This window comes from Phascolarctos cinereus, unplaced genomic scaffold (assembly GCF_003287225.1).
Source record: "Phascolarctos cinereus isolate Bilbo 61053 unplaced genomic scaffold, phaCin_HiC Scaffold_5;HRSCAF=322, whole genome shotgun sequence".
NCBI lineage: Eukaryota > Metazoa > Chordata > Mammalia > Diprotodontia > Phascolarctidae > Phascolarctos > Phascolarctos cinereus.
In genome coordinates this window covers 59828109-59842817 of record NW_027555958.1, presented here as the reverse complement: position 1 = coordinate 59842817, position 14709 = coordinate 59828109, and the positions used below count along the sequence as shown (strand labels likewise).

Here is a 14709-nt window from a genome sequence, read left to right as displayed (position 1 = left end):
GCTCTAATTCACCTCTCCAGCATTATTTCATAGTAGTGACCTTTAAGCATTCAAAAATCTGGCCATTTTGAACTATAACCATTCCCCAGTCTCATTCTGTACCCTTGATGTCTTTATACCTGCCATTCCTTATACCTGGAACAGTCTCCTTCTCAGGTCCACCTACTGACAATTCCTCCAGCTAGGAAATTTCTCCCAATTTTTAGATTCTACGATACTTTCTATTCTCATTTATGCTCTATTTCTTCCATTGATTTTGGCAGAAGAACAATTAATATACTATGCTTAGATCTGATCTAAATATTGATTTATTCTACAAGATGTATACATATATATATATTTGTAGTACTATTTTAAGATGCCTTTATTAATAAAAACCTATAAAAATATATTGTCATGAAAATGCCATGAAATCTTCAATCAGTATAGCTTATTATTCCCAGTAGTTTAATTACTTAGATTAAATCATAAAATATGTATCTATTTTATAATTCAAAAAATTAGTGCAAATGCAAAAACAAAAAAATCATATCTTGAAGGTCTTAAATATTCTATTTCAGAGGATTAGTAACAGCAGCATCTTTAAAGCAGGACAAATCTTGAATTTTTCAACACAAAAATAAGAATTTAAACAAATCTGGTATTTCAAAATAAACTTTGGGGAAAGGAAAAAAGTTATCTTAAATTTTTTGAAAGCATTAAAAAATGCTACCTAAATATGACAACAATGGAAAGCTTTAAATGCCAAAATATATACTCCCTCCCCCACAAAAAAAAAACTGGTCACAGTAAAATGTAATTGATGTTAATCACCAGTCCCTAAGGATGGAGATCTGAATGTAGATACACAGAAATCTCTTCCCCTAACTCTGTTACACATTTCCTCAACCTATATAATCTACACTGTCTTATTTAAAATTAGATCACATCCAAAAAAGAAATAACAACAAATGTCTACCAAAAAATTGCCAAACCACAATCTGCTCTGCTAGTAATTTTGAAAGCTGTATTGTCAAGCTGACTAGACTTTCTGCTGCATTTTTGCCAGAGGAACAAAGGATTCATCAAAGCAATGAACTAGAAATCAAAGTTCTAGTTTCCCTTTGTGAGAAACTGTTTCTAAAACTAATGTCTAATATTAAACTCTCTAGCCCTTCTTAATTCTCAAAACTATGACACCTAAATCTGAATTTACTTTGGGAAAAATGTAGAAAAGAAAAAATAAGAAGTCAATGGATTATTGTAATTATATTTTTGTTTTGGGGCTTAAAAAAATAAAAAGCATGTGTGTATATCTATACAAAACCAGACCAAAAAAATTAACAAAACAGGCTAAGCTTATAATTATAATTATATGTAATTTACAATAATTTAGATACTAAAGAAATCTTAAACATATATCAATATCTGAGTAGGAAATCTAAAAAAAATTTCAATATCTGTATTTTGAATTAAAAAGTTTACTCATTTTGACACTGTAATCATGATTTAATTCATATTGCATTAACAGTCAAAGCACAAAACCTGTACTCATTTCATATTCTTACATTCCTACTAAAGAACACTCTATTTTCACTATCATTATACAAAGATACATTCAGTTGTGAGGTTTTTCAAAAATGGCCAGATCTAGGCTTTTTTTTTTCAAAAATGCTTTCTATTAAATAGGTTTACTATTAGATTTTTCATTTCTTGATCTAAAAGAAGGGGGCAGGGAAGTGTAGGAAAAAGTAAGAAAGGATAGGCCAAACCCTCTTCTTGCACTTAACTACATCCCCCTTCCTTTCTCCTCCTGAAGCAGGAGTTCTTTACCTGGGGTTCACAGATCTACAAGGGATCCATGCCAGATCTGTACACTTGGATGTGAAAAAATTATATCTTTATTTCAATTTTATTGGTTTCCTTTGAAATCATATTTATTTTACTTTTTGCATTTATTATGAGAAGTGATCCACAGGCTTCACCCAATTGCCAATGGGTCTATGACGCAAAAAAAGTTTAGAAACCTTGTCCTAGGGCTTTTTTCTTCCTTCTTTTTTATCTTCAATCTTTCAATATCTACTAGTTCTTTCCTCCCATGTTTGAAACTCCTCCAAGCTTAAGAAAAATATATTCACTTACCTTTCCACCCTCCCAAGCTAATATCCAATGTCTCTCCTTCTTTTCACAGTCAAACTCCTAGGAAAAAGCTGTCTATATTCAATGCCTCCACTTCCTGACCTGTGCATGATATAGTGAATTTCAGGTGAGGAAAATTCCTCTACTAATGCAGCCATTCAGCAACTCATAGTCCTAAAGAGTTGTTGGGACACAAAATGTGACTTGCCTAGGATCATACTGCCATTATATGGAAGATGTAGTACTTGAGTGAGCTCAGGTCTTCCAGATTCAGAGGTCCAGTCACTGTCCACAATGCTCCTTATAATGGGTAGATACTATGAAATTAGCCACTAAGTTTTTTGTTATTTAGTCATATGGTTGTGTCTGACTCTGTTTTTTTGGCAAAAATATCAAAACAGTTTGCCATTTCCTTCTCCAGTGAATTAAGGCAACAGAGGTTAAGTAACTTGCCCAGGGCCACACAGCTAGTGAATGTGCAGATAGGATTTGAACTCTAGTCTTCCTGACTCCAGGCCAGCACTCTATCTATTGAGCCACCTCGATGCCTCCATGAAGTTTTTTACTCTAGGGTTTTAATACTAATTATATACAAATGGTCACTTGGAGAATACTTCCAATGATGAGAAGGGGCTCACTTCTTATGTAGAAAGTCCATTCTATCACTGGAGAAATCTAATTATTAGGATGTTTTTTCTTGTTGAACTAAGATCTGTTTCCTAGCAGCTTCTACCCCCTTTCGGTCCTAATTCTGTCCTCCAAAACAATAAAGGGCAAATAGGTAGCGAGGTGGTACAGTGGATAGAGTGTTGGGCCTGAAGTGAGGAAGACCAGAGCTCAAGTCTGCCCTCAGATACCTACTAGCTGTGTGACCTTGGGAAAGTCACTATTTGCCTCAGCTTCCTCATCTGTAAAATGAACTGGAAAAGGAAATGTCAAAACTACTCCAGTATCTTTGCCAAGAAAACCCCAAAGGGGTCACAAAGAGTCAGATATGATGGGACAATAAGGACAACTCTATATGATCCCTTCACCTTCTTCTAGGCTGACTTTAGCTTGTCAATATCACTCTTACACTGCGGCAACCAGAATTGAACGTAACACTACAGGTATGATTTGATCAGTATTAAGCTAAATAACAATGCTATAAATTCTTATATTTTAGACTCAAGGTTATTACTACTGTCTAAGATCATACTGAGAAGTGGCAGAATCTAGTGGATAGACAAACAGCCTTGGAGTCAGAAAGACCTGGGTTCAAGTTCAACTTCTTACACATACTAGCTTAACAATGGCCCTTAGGGGCAGCTAGATGGCAGTGGATAGAGCACTAGCCCTGGATTCAGGAAGACCTGAATTCAAATCCAGCCTCAGACACTTGACGCTCACTAGCTGTGTGACCCTGAGAAGTCACTTAACCCCACTGCCTAGCCAAAAAATAAAAATAAATAAAAAATCAAAAAACCAATGGCCCTTAACAAGTCACTTAATCTCTCAGTACTACTCTCAGTAATTTTCTCAATCTATAAATTGCTAAGCAAATGCTGATGTGCATTGGTAGAGGGAGTTCTTCACAGAGAGCTTCTACACCAATGAAAAATCACAGATCCATTAAAAAAAGATACAAGTTATTCAGTGAAACATTTTTACAACATTATTTTAAAACCTTAGTTTATTTAGAATGGGGAGAGAAAAACCCTACCCAATGTTATTTTCAAAGGTACATACAAAACAGTCAAAACAAATTTGTAAGAATTTGAAAAAAAATTCTTTAGCACACCAAGCATGTCTACGATAAGCATTTGTAATTTTATATCCAGAAAACTCATTTTTAGCAGGTAAAATTTTACTCAAAATTCCATTTTCTTTTTCAGCTTGTCAACAAGAGTCACAAAACAAGGCCCCTGTCAGTACCAATTAAATTTGCTCAGGTGTAAATATTATTTTAAAAAATGTACATTTTCACACAGTAGTAATTTTTAATAAAATCTTGATAGTAACCACCTTCCCCAAGTGAAAAGAAAAAGCTAAATAGTACCCACTCATTTTCCAAATTGTCTAATCCCAAATCAAATGAATCCACAATCTTTCACTGATTCAAAAATAAATGCCAAGTTCTGACATAAGATGCAATGAAACATGTTTTCTTTCACTAAGGTGACAGACCACTTACTGCACATACTCCAAGATATTAAAGAAATTTTAAACTACATGAGAATATTATGGAAGAAAGACATTTGGGGAAGACATACATTTTTTATTAATCAACAAGCAATTATTAAGCATCTACTATGCACTAGGTATTAAGGATACAAAGGAAAAAGTCAAATAGTCAAAAGTCTCCAAGTTTACATTCCATCAAGAGACAAAAAGTCCCTTTCAATTCTTTACCTATTTATTACGTGTGTGTGTGTATGTGTGTGTGTGTGTGTGTGTGTGTGCACACGTGCTATTGTTGTTTTTCCTTAGCTGTCAAAGAGGACCATGATATCAGGATGATGATGCCATGACTTGTAAATGAATGGGATTTAAGTAAGGTAGGGCTGTGTAAGGTCACCAGCCTCACTTTCTCCTACAGAGCCATCTGGGTCCAGCTGCAAGGTACAGATCAGGACAACTGGAGATGGCCCCCCTGTGTGTGCATGCACTACATAAATATAAGGTAATTTGAAGGAAGGGCAGAAGATACTAACAGCTGTGATGATCAGGAAAGGCTTCATGCATAATATGAACTGAGCCTTGAGAGAAACTAGGGATTCTAACAGATGAGGAGAGAATACTTTCTAGGCAAAAGGCAAAGACATAGAGAAGGGAGATAGAATGTGGTATATGAAGAACAGTAAGGTTAGTTTGGTGGGGCAGTAGAAGGGGAGTCACATGTGATAATACTGGAAAAATAGAATGGCTACAGGTCATGAAGAGCTTTAAATGCCAATTAGAGGACTTTATTTTTTATCCCAGAAGTAACAGGAAGAGTTTGAGTAGTGGAGTGATGTGATCAAAACCTGTGCTTTAGGAAAACCATGTTGGTCTCTGTGGCAGATAGACTGGAGTGAAGAGAGACTTCAGACAAGAAAACCAATTAGGAGGTGATGGCACTAATTCAGGACAGAAGTGATAAGGGCATAAGCTAGAGTGGCTATATGAGTGGAAAGAAAGTAAAGGATATGAGATATGTTATAGAGGCAAAAAAATTTGGCAATCTACTGGATATGTGGTATGAAAAAGGACAGAGTAGAGGATGACACCAAGGTTTCAAATCTGGCTGAATATAAGGACAGTGGTGTCCTTAACAAAAAACAAAACAAAACAAAAAAAAAGTCCTGAAAAGGTGTATGTTGTGGGGGAGTGGAGAGGATGGATAATGAGTTCCATTTTGGACTTGATAAGTATGAGAGGCCAACAGTAGCAAGGGCTGGATATGTAGATCTGGGAGTTATTTGAAAATGGGAGCTGATGATGTCGCCAAGTGAGAGACTAGAGAGAAGAGGACCCAGGCTAATTCTTAAGAAATACCCACAGTTAAGAGAGCATGATATGAATGATCATCCAGTAAAAGAGACTGGGAATAAGCAGTCACATAGGTAGGAGAAAAAAAGAGAAAGCAGTGGCAGGAAAACACAGACAGGAGAGTATCCAGGAGAGAGTGGTTAAAGGGTCAATTACCAAAGAGAGGTCACAAAAGGTGAACACTGAGCAAAGGCCATCAGATTTGACAACAGATCATTTATAAGTTTGTGGAGGGAGTCCACTCATGATTATCTGAGGACCCAAAACCCAAACTTAAGATTACGGTATTTTTTGGAAACTTATCCCACATGTCATATCCTCCCAGGTAGCTTGAGGCCATAGTAAAGCAGGGAAGCAATCCTAACCCAGTTACTGAGAATGACCATATAGCATTTGAGAATCAAAGACTTCTGACAAGTGGTACACACCTCACATTAAGATTTCCCATTACGAAGCTTTAGCATGCCCAAACTTGTTCTGGGATACAGATCTGCACTCACAGTAAGTTTCCTAATTCCATAATAGTGAAGAACAACTCCTCAACTTCCAGCCAAACGAGTGGATTATGTATCAATCATCTCTGACAACGTTTCCCTCTATTAATATGGACAATTACGAGTTGACAGCATCCTTATTTTCAGCATGCTATCATACCTATTATTTAACTAATGATATTCCTGTGATTAAAATAATGGGCAAGTATTATCCTCATTTTACATATAAAGAAATGCACTTAAGCAAGGTCCAATAAGAAGCACAATAAGGTTTTAACTCAGGTAATCTTACAATGCATGAGAACTGGTGATCTAGTCATTGGAATTCTCAGCATCTTATGCATTTTTTTAAAAGTCTCAAATGGAGTCATGGGTAGTTTTAAAATATTCACATGCATTTTGTAAGGGGCTGAAAATCCTTATTTTACAGAGCAAGGGAGGCAAAGGATTAAATAGTTGTCACACACCAGGAATATGGATGGTTCCCAGTTCTTTCAGCTTATCTCGTTAGCTTAAATCCCTTTTACTGTCTTTACTTAGAAGCAAAAAAAGAATAAAAGGACAGAGTGTTTGTGACCAATTTGCCACCCCTAAAAAAAAAGCAAATATAAAATTACTGGGATAGTCATTTAAATAGAACAGAACAGTTTCACATCACCTTAGAATCAAACTATTTTCCCTAAATAAAATGATTTATCACTACATTTTCCAAAATGACACTAGAAAGCATATGACTTAACAGAGAACACTATTTATCTTTTCTCCTTTCTAGCGTTAAAAAAACGGGGAGGGGGGGTTGCTACTCACACGTGACACCAGAGACAAAAAAAAAAATTTAACAGGCATATAGCAATGAAAATCCTTTGCAACAAGAAAACATTTACAATATATTAAAAACCCAGGGATTCATTTTCCTGTTACCAACATTATGAAACATCCCATTAAGTCACAACAAAGGAAGGGAAAGAGGGTATATAAGCGTTAGGATCATAATCTATGGATCAGGAGGGAACAAAGACTCCTTTCATGAAGAAAAGGGAACCAAGTTGCTCAGAAAACTCTCTCAGTCAGGATAACTGATTAGTGTTCCTTCGTTCGGGAGGTTAAGGAGAATCATTTGGTCAAAATAACCCCCACTCAAAAAAAATAAAAAACAACCCGAGGAAGAGGGAGCCAGCTCTGGCAGCCCTCCTTTGGCAGGGCCTTGCCCCTCCCGTTCCAGCCTCTTCCCAAAGCTGGGAGCAGCTCTCCCACCGCACCCCAGCCCTTTCTTTCCACGCAGGCGCCCCCTTCCACAAGCCCGTGGTCCGAACAATACCACGGCCCCCCTTACATAAGAGGTGCAGAGCCGAGGCGCGGCAGGGCCACCCAATACCGTGCTACGAACCGGCACCGGCGCATCATCTCTAGGTGATGCCCCGGGCCTCAGCCGCTGCCCAGCCCCGGCCGTGGCGGAGGAACGACGGGCAGCTCACGCGCCTCCGTCCTTCCTCCGGCTCAGCGCGATCCGCACCCCGACCCCTCCCGGGAGGGCACCGGGGTCCAGGCGGGATGGGGGAGGGGTCGGCCCCCGCCCTCCTCAGCCCCCCCCCAGTCTCTGCCCCGGGAAGCTCCCAGGCGGTTCACCCCCAGCCCCAGGCGCCGGGCCCTCTGACAGGTGGTGACCAAGGGAACCAGATGCGGACGCCTGGCCCGGCCCGGCCCCGCCCCCGCCTCGCCTCCCTTCTCCCCTCCCCAAGGGTCACTCACCTGAGGGCTCCGGCGTGAGCCCAGGGACGCAGCAGAAGAAAAAGCCGGGCCGGCGGGACTGATGCAGAGTGCGGGGGACCGAGGTCCGTCCGTCCGTCCGTCCGTCCCTCGGTCGTTCGGTCGGTCAGGCAGGCAGGCGGTCCCTCCCCCGGCCCCGCGGCGGCGGCTCCCGCACAGCCTCTCCCGGACTGCAGTTGTCAAGTGGGGCTCGAGCCAAAGAGCTCCAGCCAATCACGACGCCCCTCTGAGCCCGTCAGGACCCCACCAATCCGGGCGGCCAGGCCGCTGCCTGAGCCGAGGGCAGAGACTGGAATCCTGATGGGGAGAAGGGAGGGGCGGCGGGAGGAGGGAGGGGCGGGGAGGGGAAGGATGGGGAGGAGAAGGGGGAGGGGAGAGAGAGGCGGTCAGCCCTCCCAGTCTCTTGGCCCTGGGGGTTCCCTGGGTCGTCACTGTCTCCGAAGCCTTAAGTGGTGAAGTCACTTGCTCCTTTGGGGACATTAAACAATATGAACTTCCCCCAGGCTGAGAGGCTGTCTGTCTCTTCTGCCCATCCTGTGAAGCCCAGCTCAAGTACCTCCTCCTCTGAGAAGTCTTCCAGGACATTTCCAAACCTCCCCCAATCTTTCCCTTTCCAGATGCCATTGGTATTCGTTGTCTGTCTGTCCCTTAAAGATTGTCACACAGATTACACCGCCATGCACACCAATCTAACAACAAATAGTGAATGGCCTCATGGAAAGAAAGAGAGAAAGGAAGATAGATCTGGGTTCAAAGCTTGCCCTGCCAATAGTGGACTGGACAATATTTAACAACCAGCTCCCATAAAAAAAACTTTTTAAAGTTTAACCTGCGTTATTAACATATCCTCCATCTCTTAAGTCTAGACAGTCAACAAAACAATACATCAATACCTAATTTGGTAGTGTTTGCTGATTTCTGAGGTATAACTCTTCACATTGAAAATTTCATAATCAGCTCTTGGAGTCATTTGAGATGACTCCTCATACAAACTGTCTGTATCACTCTGGGCAAGTTATTTAACCATCCAGTGTTGTCTAGGCAATTCTTTAAGAATATAATAAATTATAGACAAGGTGTCTACTGGTATGTTCAGAAATTCTCTATATAAAAGAAATCACAGATCTAGTTACTACCGTATTATGAACCAGGCACTGTGCTAGGAAAAGGGTTACAAATTGAAAAAATCAAATAATCCCTGCCCTCCAGATACTGTTATTATCATTACACAAGTCTTTTCATATTTTTTCTGAAATCTGTCACATTCCTCATTTCTTAAGGTGCAATGAAGTCCCACTGCATTTTTATAACACAATTTGTTCTATTGCTGCCCAATTGATGAGCACACATTTTGTTTCCAATTTTTTGCCACAACAAAATGTCTTGCTATAAACAGATCAGTCCTTCCCATCTGATTTAGAGCTAGAAGGGATTGAAACATTTACAAAGGTCACAGGGGATGAGAAAGCCTAGAAAGCAGTCCTCACTGATTGATGTAACATCCATGTGGTTGAGATCTCAGACACATTGAACCAGTAATAGCTCACATTTATACAGCACTCCAAGGTTCACAAAGGTTACACATGATTGGTTGTATTTTGGTCCAAAGAAGAAGCATTGCTTTTCTCACTGAACCCTTCCCTAAAAATAGCTCCAAACATTGCTAACATACACACTTTTTTATTGGGTAAATGCCCCCTTGCCAAAGGGCTCATAGCATTGCTTAAGTAATTAAAAGTAAATTATAATTGTATCCTACACACAAGCCTTCATAATGGCATCATTATGTTGATAATATTGCTATTATAACAGCTCCATTTAGATTCCCACTCAGTTCATAAATTTTATTTTGTTTGCACTGGCCGTAAATATAATGATAATAGTACCTTACACTTGTTTTGGGTTTTACAGTTTTCAAAGGACTTTCATCAACTCTATTGCTTTCCATGAGATGGAGTACTGCCAGACTTTATCATCTTCTCTGCCATGGCATCCTAAGATTCTCCAAATCTTACCATCTGCCTCTCCTTCAAACCAGTCTCCTACTCCCCTCACTTTTCTTCCCCCTTCTTGGCTTCTTTTTATGTGTTATGTTCCACTATTAGATTGTGAGCTCCTTAAGGAGAGGTACTATCTTATATAAACCTTTCTTTGTATCCCCAGTGCTTAACACAGTACCTGATTGAGTACCTAATATGTAATTCAGTATATTGTAATATATGCATGAGGAGTTGCAAAAGAAAGGGAGAATATAATTTCATTGTACATAGTATTAGCTAATGTTATCATCTCTATAACTATTGTATAATATATTGCTATATAATATGCTAATATTATTATGTACTTGATGACATCATTATATTATAGTGTATTATAGAATTGTAATATATGTTTTATAATATTATTATCATAATCTATATAACTAATATCCCTTGTGAGTCTGTGATTTTTTTCTGAAGTAGACACTTAATGATCAGCCTATTTTAGCATCCAGTTGTGAAGAAACTTGAATAATTTAAGTTTAATTTTACAAATTAAAAGTAATTCCCAGTCCTGAAATGAGCCAAAAGGAACCTTACAAGAAGAAATATTTAAAAAAAAAAAACAGTGCTAAATAAGAAAACTTCAGGTCACTTCAAGAAAGGAAGAAAATATGAACTGAGATCAAGCGAAGGAGTGAGCAACTTTAATCCTTTCCCAGGGAAGACATCTATTTATCCACGTGACTAATGCTAAACATTTTTTTTTCATATATAATAGGGCTTATTTTCTCATGTCATAGGGCTCTGGAACATGTGCATATTGTTATGAATGAAAAGCCTGAAAGACAGAGTTTCTGAGTAATTAATAATCAATTTATTCATTAGGCTAGCAATAATTGACAAATTGACGGTCAGTGATCTCTCTCAGGAAGCAAAGACAAAACCATGGAGATCTCTGAATGCTTAAATACCTTTGGAAAAGGAGGTGCCCTTGACAGGTAAAAATCAACCTTGATTGGTGAGTAATTAATGAGAGGGTGGGCTAAAAGTCTTCAGCTCCTCCTACTGAGAATGTGACTTGATCCATGAAATTCAGCTACCCCCAGCAAACTGGATGGAGGAATCCATCTCTACCCAGACCACTCAGGGTTTTTTTTTCCTTTCATAAGCTGGGTCACCCTAAATTCTAATAGAGGGTTCCAAGGACAAGGGGCCCATTTCCTTGGGGCTGCCCAAGATCAAGGAGCATGTACCCCAAGGATTTGGGCAATCTCATCTATCAGCAACAACCCTCAGAGACTGACTGAATGTGGTCCCTAAGTGAGGAAATAAAAAGGAAAAACCTCAATCCTAGTTCAATAGTTGGTTATAAATAGAAAAATAATCATTTCTCTCGATATGTAATTAGTTTGCTAAGGTGGCATCATCCATGTGAAGGATGCTAGGAAGCTAATTCTGGAAGAATGGTGGTGGTAGGAGATTGTGTGAACATTTTGCAACTGACTCCATTTGGAGTCATGGTTGAGAGTCCAGCTGTGTCACTAGAACTGCTGGTATCTTTAAAAGGGCCCGAGTCAGCGCCAGCCACAGCTTTAGCTGCATTTGTATCTGAGGGAGCATAGTGGCGCTGTCAACAGACTGTGATGAGAGAGTCGTGCTGTAAGGGGAAGTACGAGAATTATAGGTCCCTTCCCTTAAGCCTCAGGTCATATGGGCCCCAGGGTACCCCTGAGGGGTTGCAGGGAAGAGTGTGAATATGACAGGCCTGAGAGAGTGGGGCCAACATCAACCAGGCAACATTTATACATTTATTATGTTTTACCAATTCTAAGTCAGGGAAGAAAACAGTCCACCAACTCTATTCCCTAATAGAGACATTGTTGAGAAATCACAGGCAGAATGTACAACTTGATGTTGTATTCAAATTGTTCTCCAAAATTGTCCTTCATTTTCAAAAAGGACCAATGACATCATGGATATGACTGATTGATTCTGTGGGTGAACTGGATTTAAGTAAAGCAGAGTTGCACACAGTCAGGCAGCCTCACCCTCACTTCCAGAGTTATTGAAATCAAGTGGCAAAACCAAGTCAGAACAACTGGCGATGGATTGGGATGCAATGGATGACCTTGGCTCGTTGATGTCTGACCAAGCTCTAAGCACCCCACGTCTCCAGGTGCAGCTGCCTTCATGGCCATTGGAACAAGTTGTTCTCATCCACCCATTCTGCTGGGGGAAGTCTTCACATCCTCGGGGTAGACATCCCCCTAACTCAATGATAGGTTTGAGGCCCATCAAATACCCTCAACCTGGTTTAGCCTGTCAAGGAGACTGTTTATCAGCATGAGGCCAATGCGCATCCTACAGATTGGAACCACAGGGGAGAAGGGAGTGCCAGGTAGACTCCAAAGGTGGATGAGCAGCTCTGAAAAGGGCTGGCAAGCCCTCACACCAAAGGTAAGAAATACTTTAATCTGAAAGAATAGAAAGGCGTATTACCTAGTGTAAAGGAGGGGATTTGACACTCTCACCTCAATCATTCAACAGACATGATTAGGTTCTTTAAAAAATGCACATACAATATTGTTTTCACCTTGGGATCCCTCTGATAGATGCAAACTCCTCCTTAGTTGTGTCCAGAGGAATGTGATTGGCTATCTAAACAAACTAACCGAGATGCTGGGGGCTTAAAATAGAGAAAGTTCAGCAGTAAGGCCAGTCAAGTAGTGAACTCCAGGCTCATGAGTGCCTTGAGTAAGCAGATCCTCGCGCCTGTACCACAGAGCATCAAGGAAGTGGACATAGCGACCAAAGAGGCAGGGTCTCACACACACACACTACCCTTCCTTCCATTGACCGTGTTATTGAAAAGACTGGACTAGTTGGAGAAAACGCATCAAACTGAGAACAGGCACAAAAATACTGAGGAGAACATGGACACATTTTGATACAGATGGATACAAAAATTTAACCATCCAAGGGAGGAAGCATCCAAGGAATGTGACTCCTTACACCAGAAAGGAATGCCAGAAATGGACTCAAAAAGGACTCCTAGAAACCAACATTTGTGAGTTTGCCCTGTAGGCACACGTATTCTCTACACTCTCTCATTAACATGTGTGTACTTGTGGGGGAGACTGCCCCAGACTTTGGGGGAGATGTTTTGCACCGACTGTTCTTACCACCTAAGTATATGGCCTTTTCTCAAAACTAATGGAAGCATAGCTGATGAATGTCAATGGGAAGCATACTGCTGGGGGCTGATGAGCTATGCTACTAGACATGCACGACCTTAGGATTCTGAGGAGAGTCGTAGTCAGCTGTCCTCTGGGAGCCAAACTGTTAGCATGAGTGCTGGGTTCTGTGACTGGTCCCAGAGGAGATGGCATGTGGCCCAACCTATTATCAGTACAGTTCACCAGGGAGCCATCACTCTCACAGATTCTCGGTGGATAGCTACAGTTACTATCTTAATATTGCCCAGAAAAAAATAGTTGGATATTTACTAATTAGATTGCCAGATTTTAATTTGGATAATATGTGACATTCTGAACAGGCTAAAATTAGGGGTGAGGGAAGGTTTATCACATACTGTTTTTTGTTCTAGATATTTGTACATATAGCTCATCTCTCCTACCAAATTATGAACTCCTAAAGAGCAATGACTATGTTATTCCATTGTTAAAGCTCCTATTATCAGGGCAGCTAGGTGGTGCAGTGAGTAGAGCTCTGGCCTTGGAGTCAGGAGGACCTAAGTTCAAATCCACCCTTAGACACTTAACACTTACTAGCTGTGTGACCCTGGGCAAGTCACTTAACCCCAATCGCCTCACCAAAAAACAAACAAAAAAACCAACTTCTACTGTATAGTACTTGACACAGAAATTCAAATATTTATTGATTAAAAATTCATTGAATGAATAAGGCAGAGATTTTGTGCTAAGGGTCTGATGCAAGGTAGGGAAACTGCAGCCTTGAGACCACATGTGGCCCTCTAGGTCCTCAAGTACAGACCTTTGACTGAATCCAAAATTGTTCTGTAAAACTTGGACTCAGTCAAAAGGCCACACCTGAGGACCTAGAAGGTCACGTGTCCTCGAAGCTGAAGGTACCCCACCCTCGTTTTAACCATAAGGAACTGTATGGGACTATTATACTTCATGACAGATTCAAAAATAGGACAAGTTACCTGGCTGATAGAGTCACCACAGACTCTTCTCAATGTCTTGGCAGGACGTTGGTTTCCTAATACAATATCAGATTTTTGCAAGATCATCTTAATTACACTGATGATCTCACTTTTTCTTCCATATAAACCTAGTTTGACTAAGATTATATCATTTTGCCTTTCCTACTAATTGTCACCATATCAACAAGTCATTCAAAAGAGAGTGAGTCACTCAGTTAAAGGCACAGGCCTTGGATCTTTGAAAATCATATAATTTGAAGATACAAGTATTATAATGTCAATATTGTACAGAGTCATTACTTATGATTTAAACCCTTAACCAATATGTGCAATAAGACAAGCTTCCTGTTACTTCTCTACAGAAAGACTACATTGATAGTTTTCCATATAATTATAACCTATGCAAATTCCAGGTGCTGAGAAAAGCACACAAGTCAGTCACTGAAGAATTCAGAAGAAAATTTAACCTTGAAATTCTGCAAATATGAATCTTGTGCTAATGTTTAAATAAGTTACATGCTATAAGTTCAGGATTTCTTTGATCAGACTGTTATATAATGAAAAGATATCTTTATTTTTTTCCTATATATAGTTGGAGAGCAAAAGTAATTGATAAATTTATAAAATTATTTCTAGTTTACACTTATAC

The 14709-nt window shown here is 39.9% G+C and overlaps 1 protein-coding gene across 2 annotated transcripts in view; it reads right to left on the bottom strand.

The window, feature by feature from the left end:
* Window positions 1-8165, bottom strand: part of WDR47 (WD repeat domain 47) — a 75137-nt gene extending 66972 nt beyond the window's left edge. For both annotated transcript variants that reach the window (XM_021000540.2, XM_021000543.2), the window contains exon 1: window positions 7872-8165. The gene's annotated coding sequence lies outside the window, so the exon portion shown is untranslated. The remainder of the gene's footprint in view (window positions 1-7871) is intronic.
* Between the last annotated feature and the right edge of the window lie 6544 nt (window positions 8166-14709).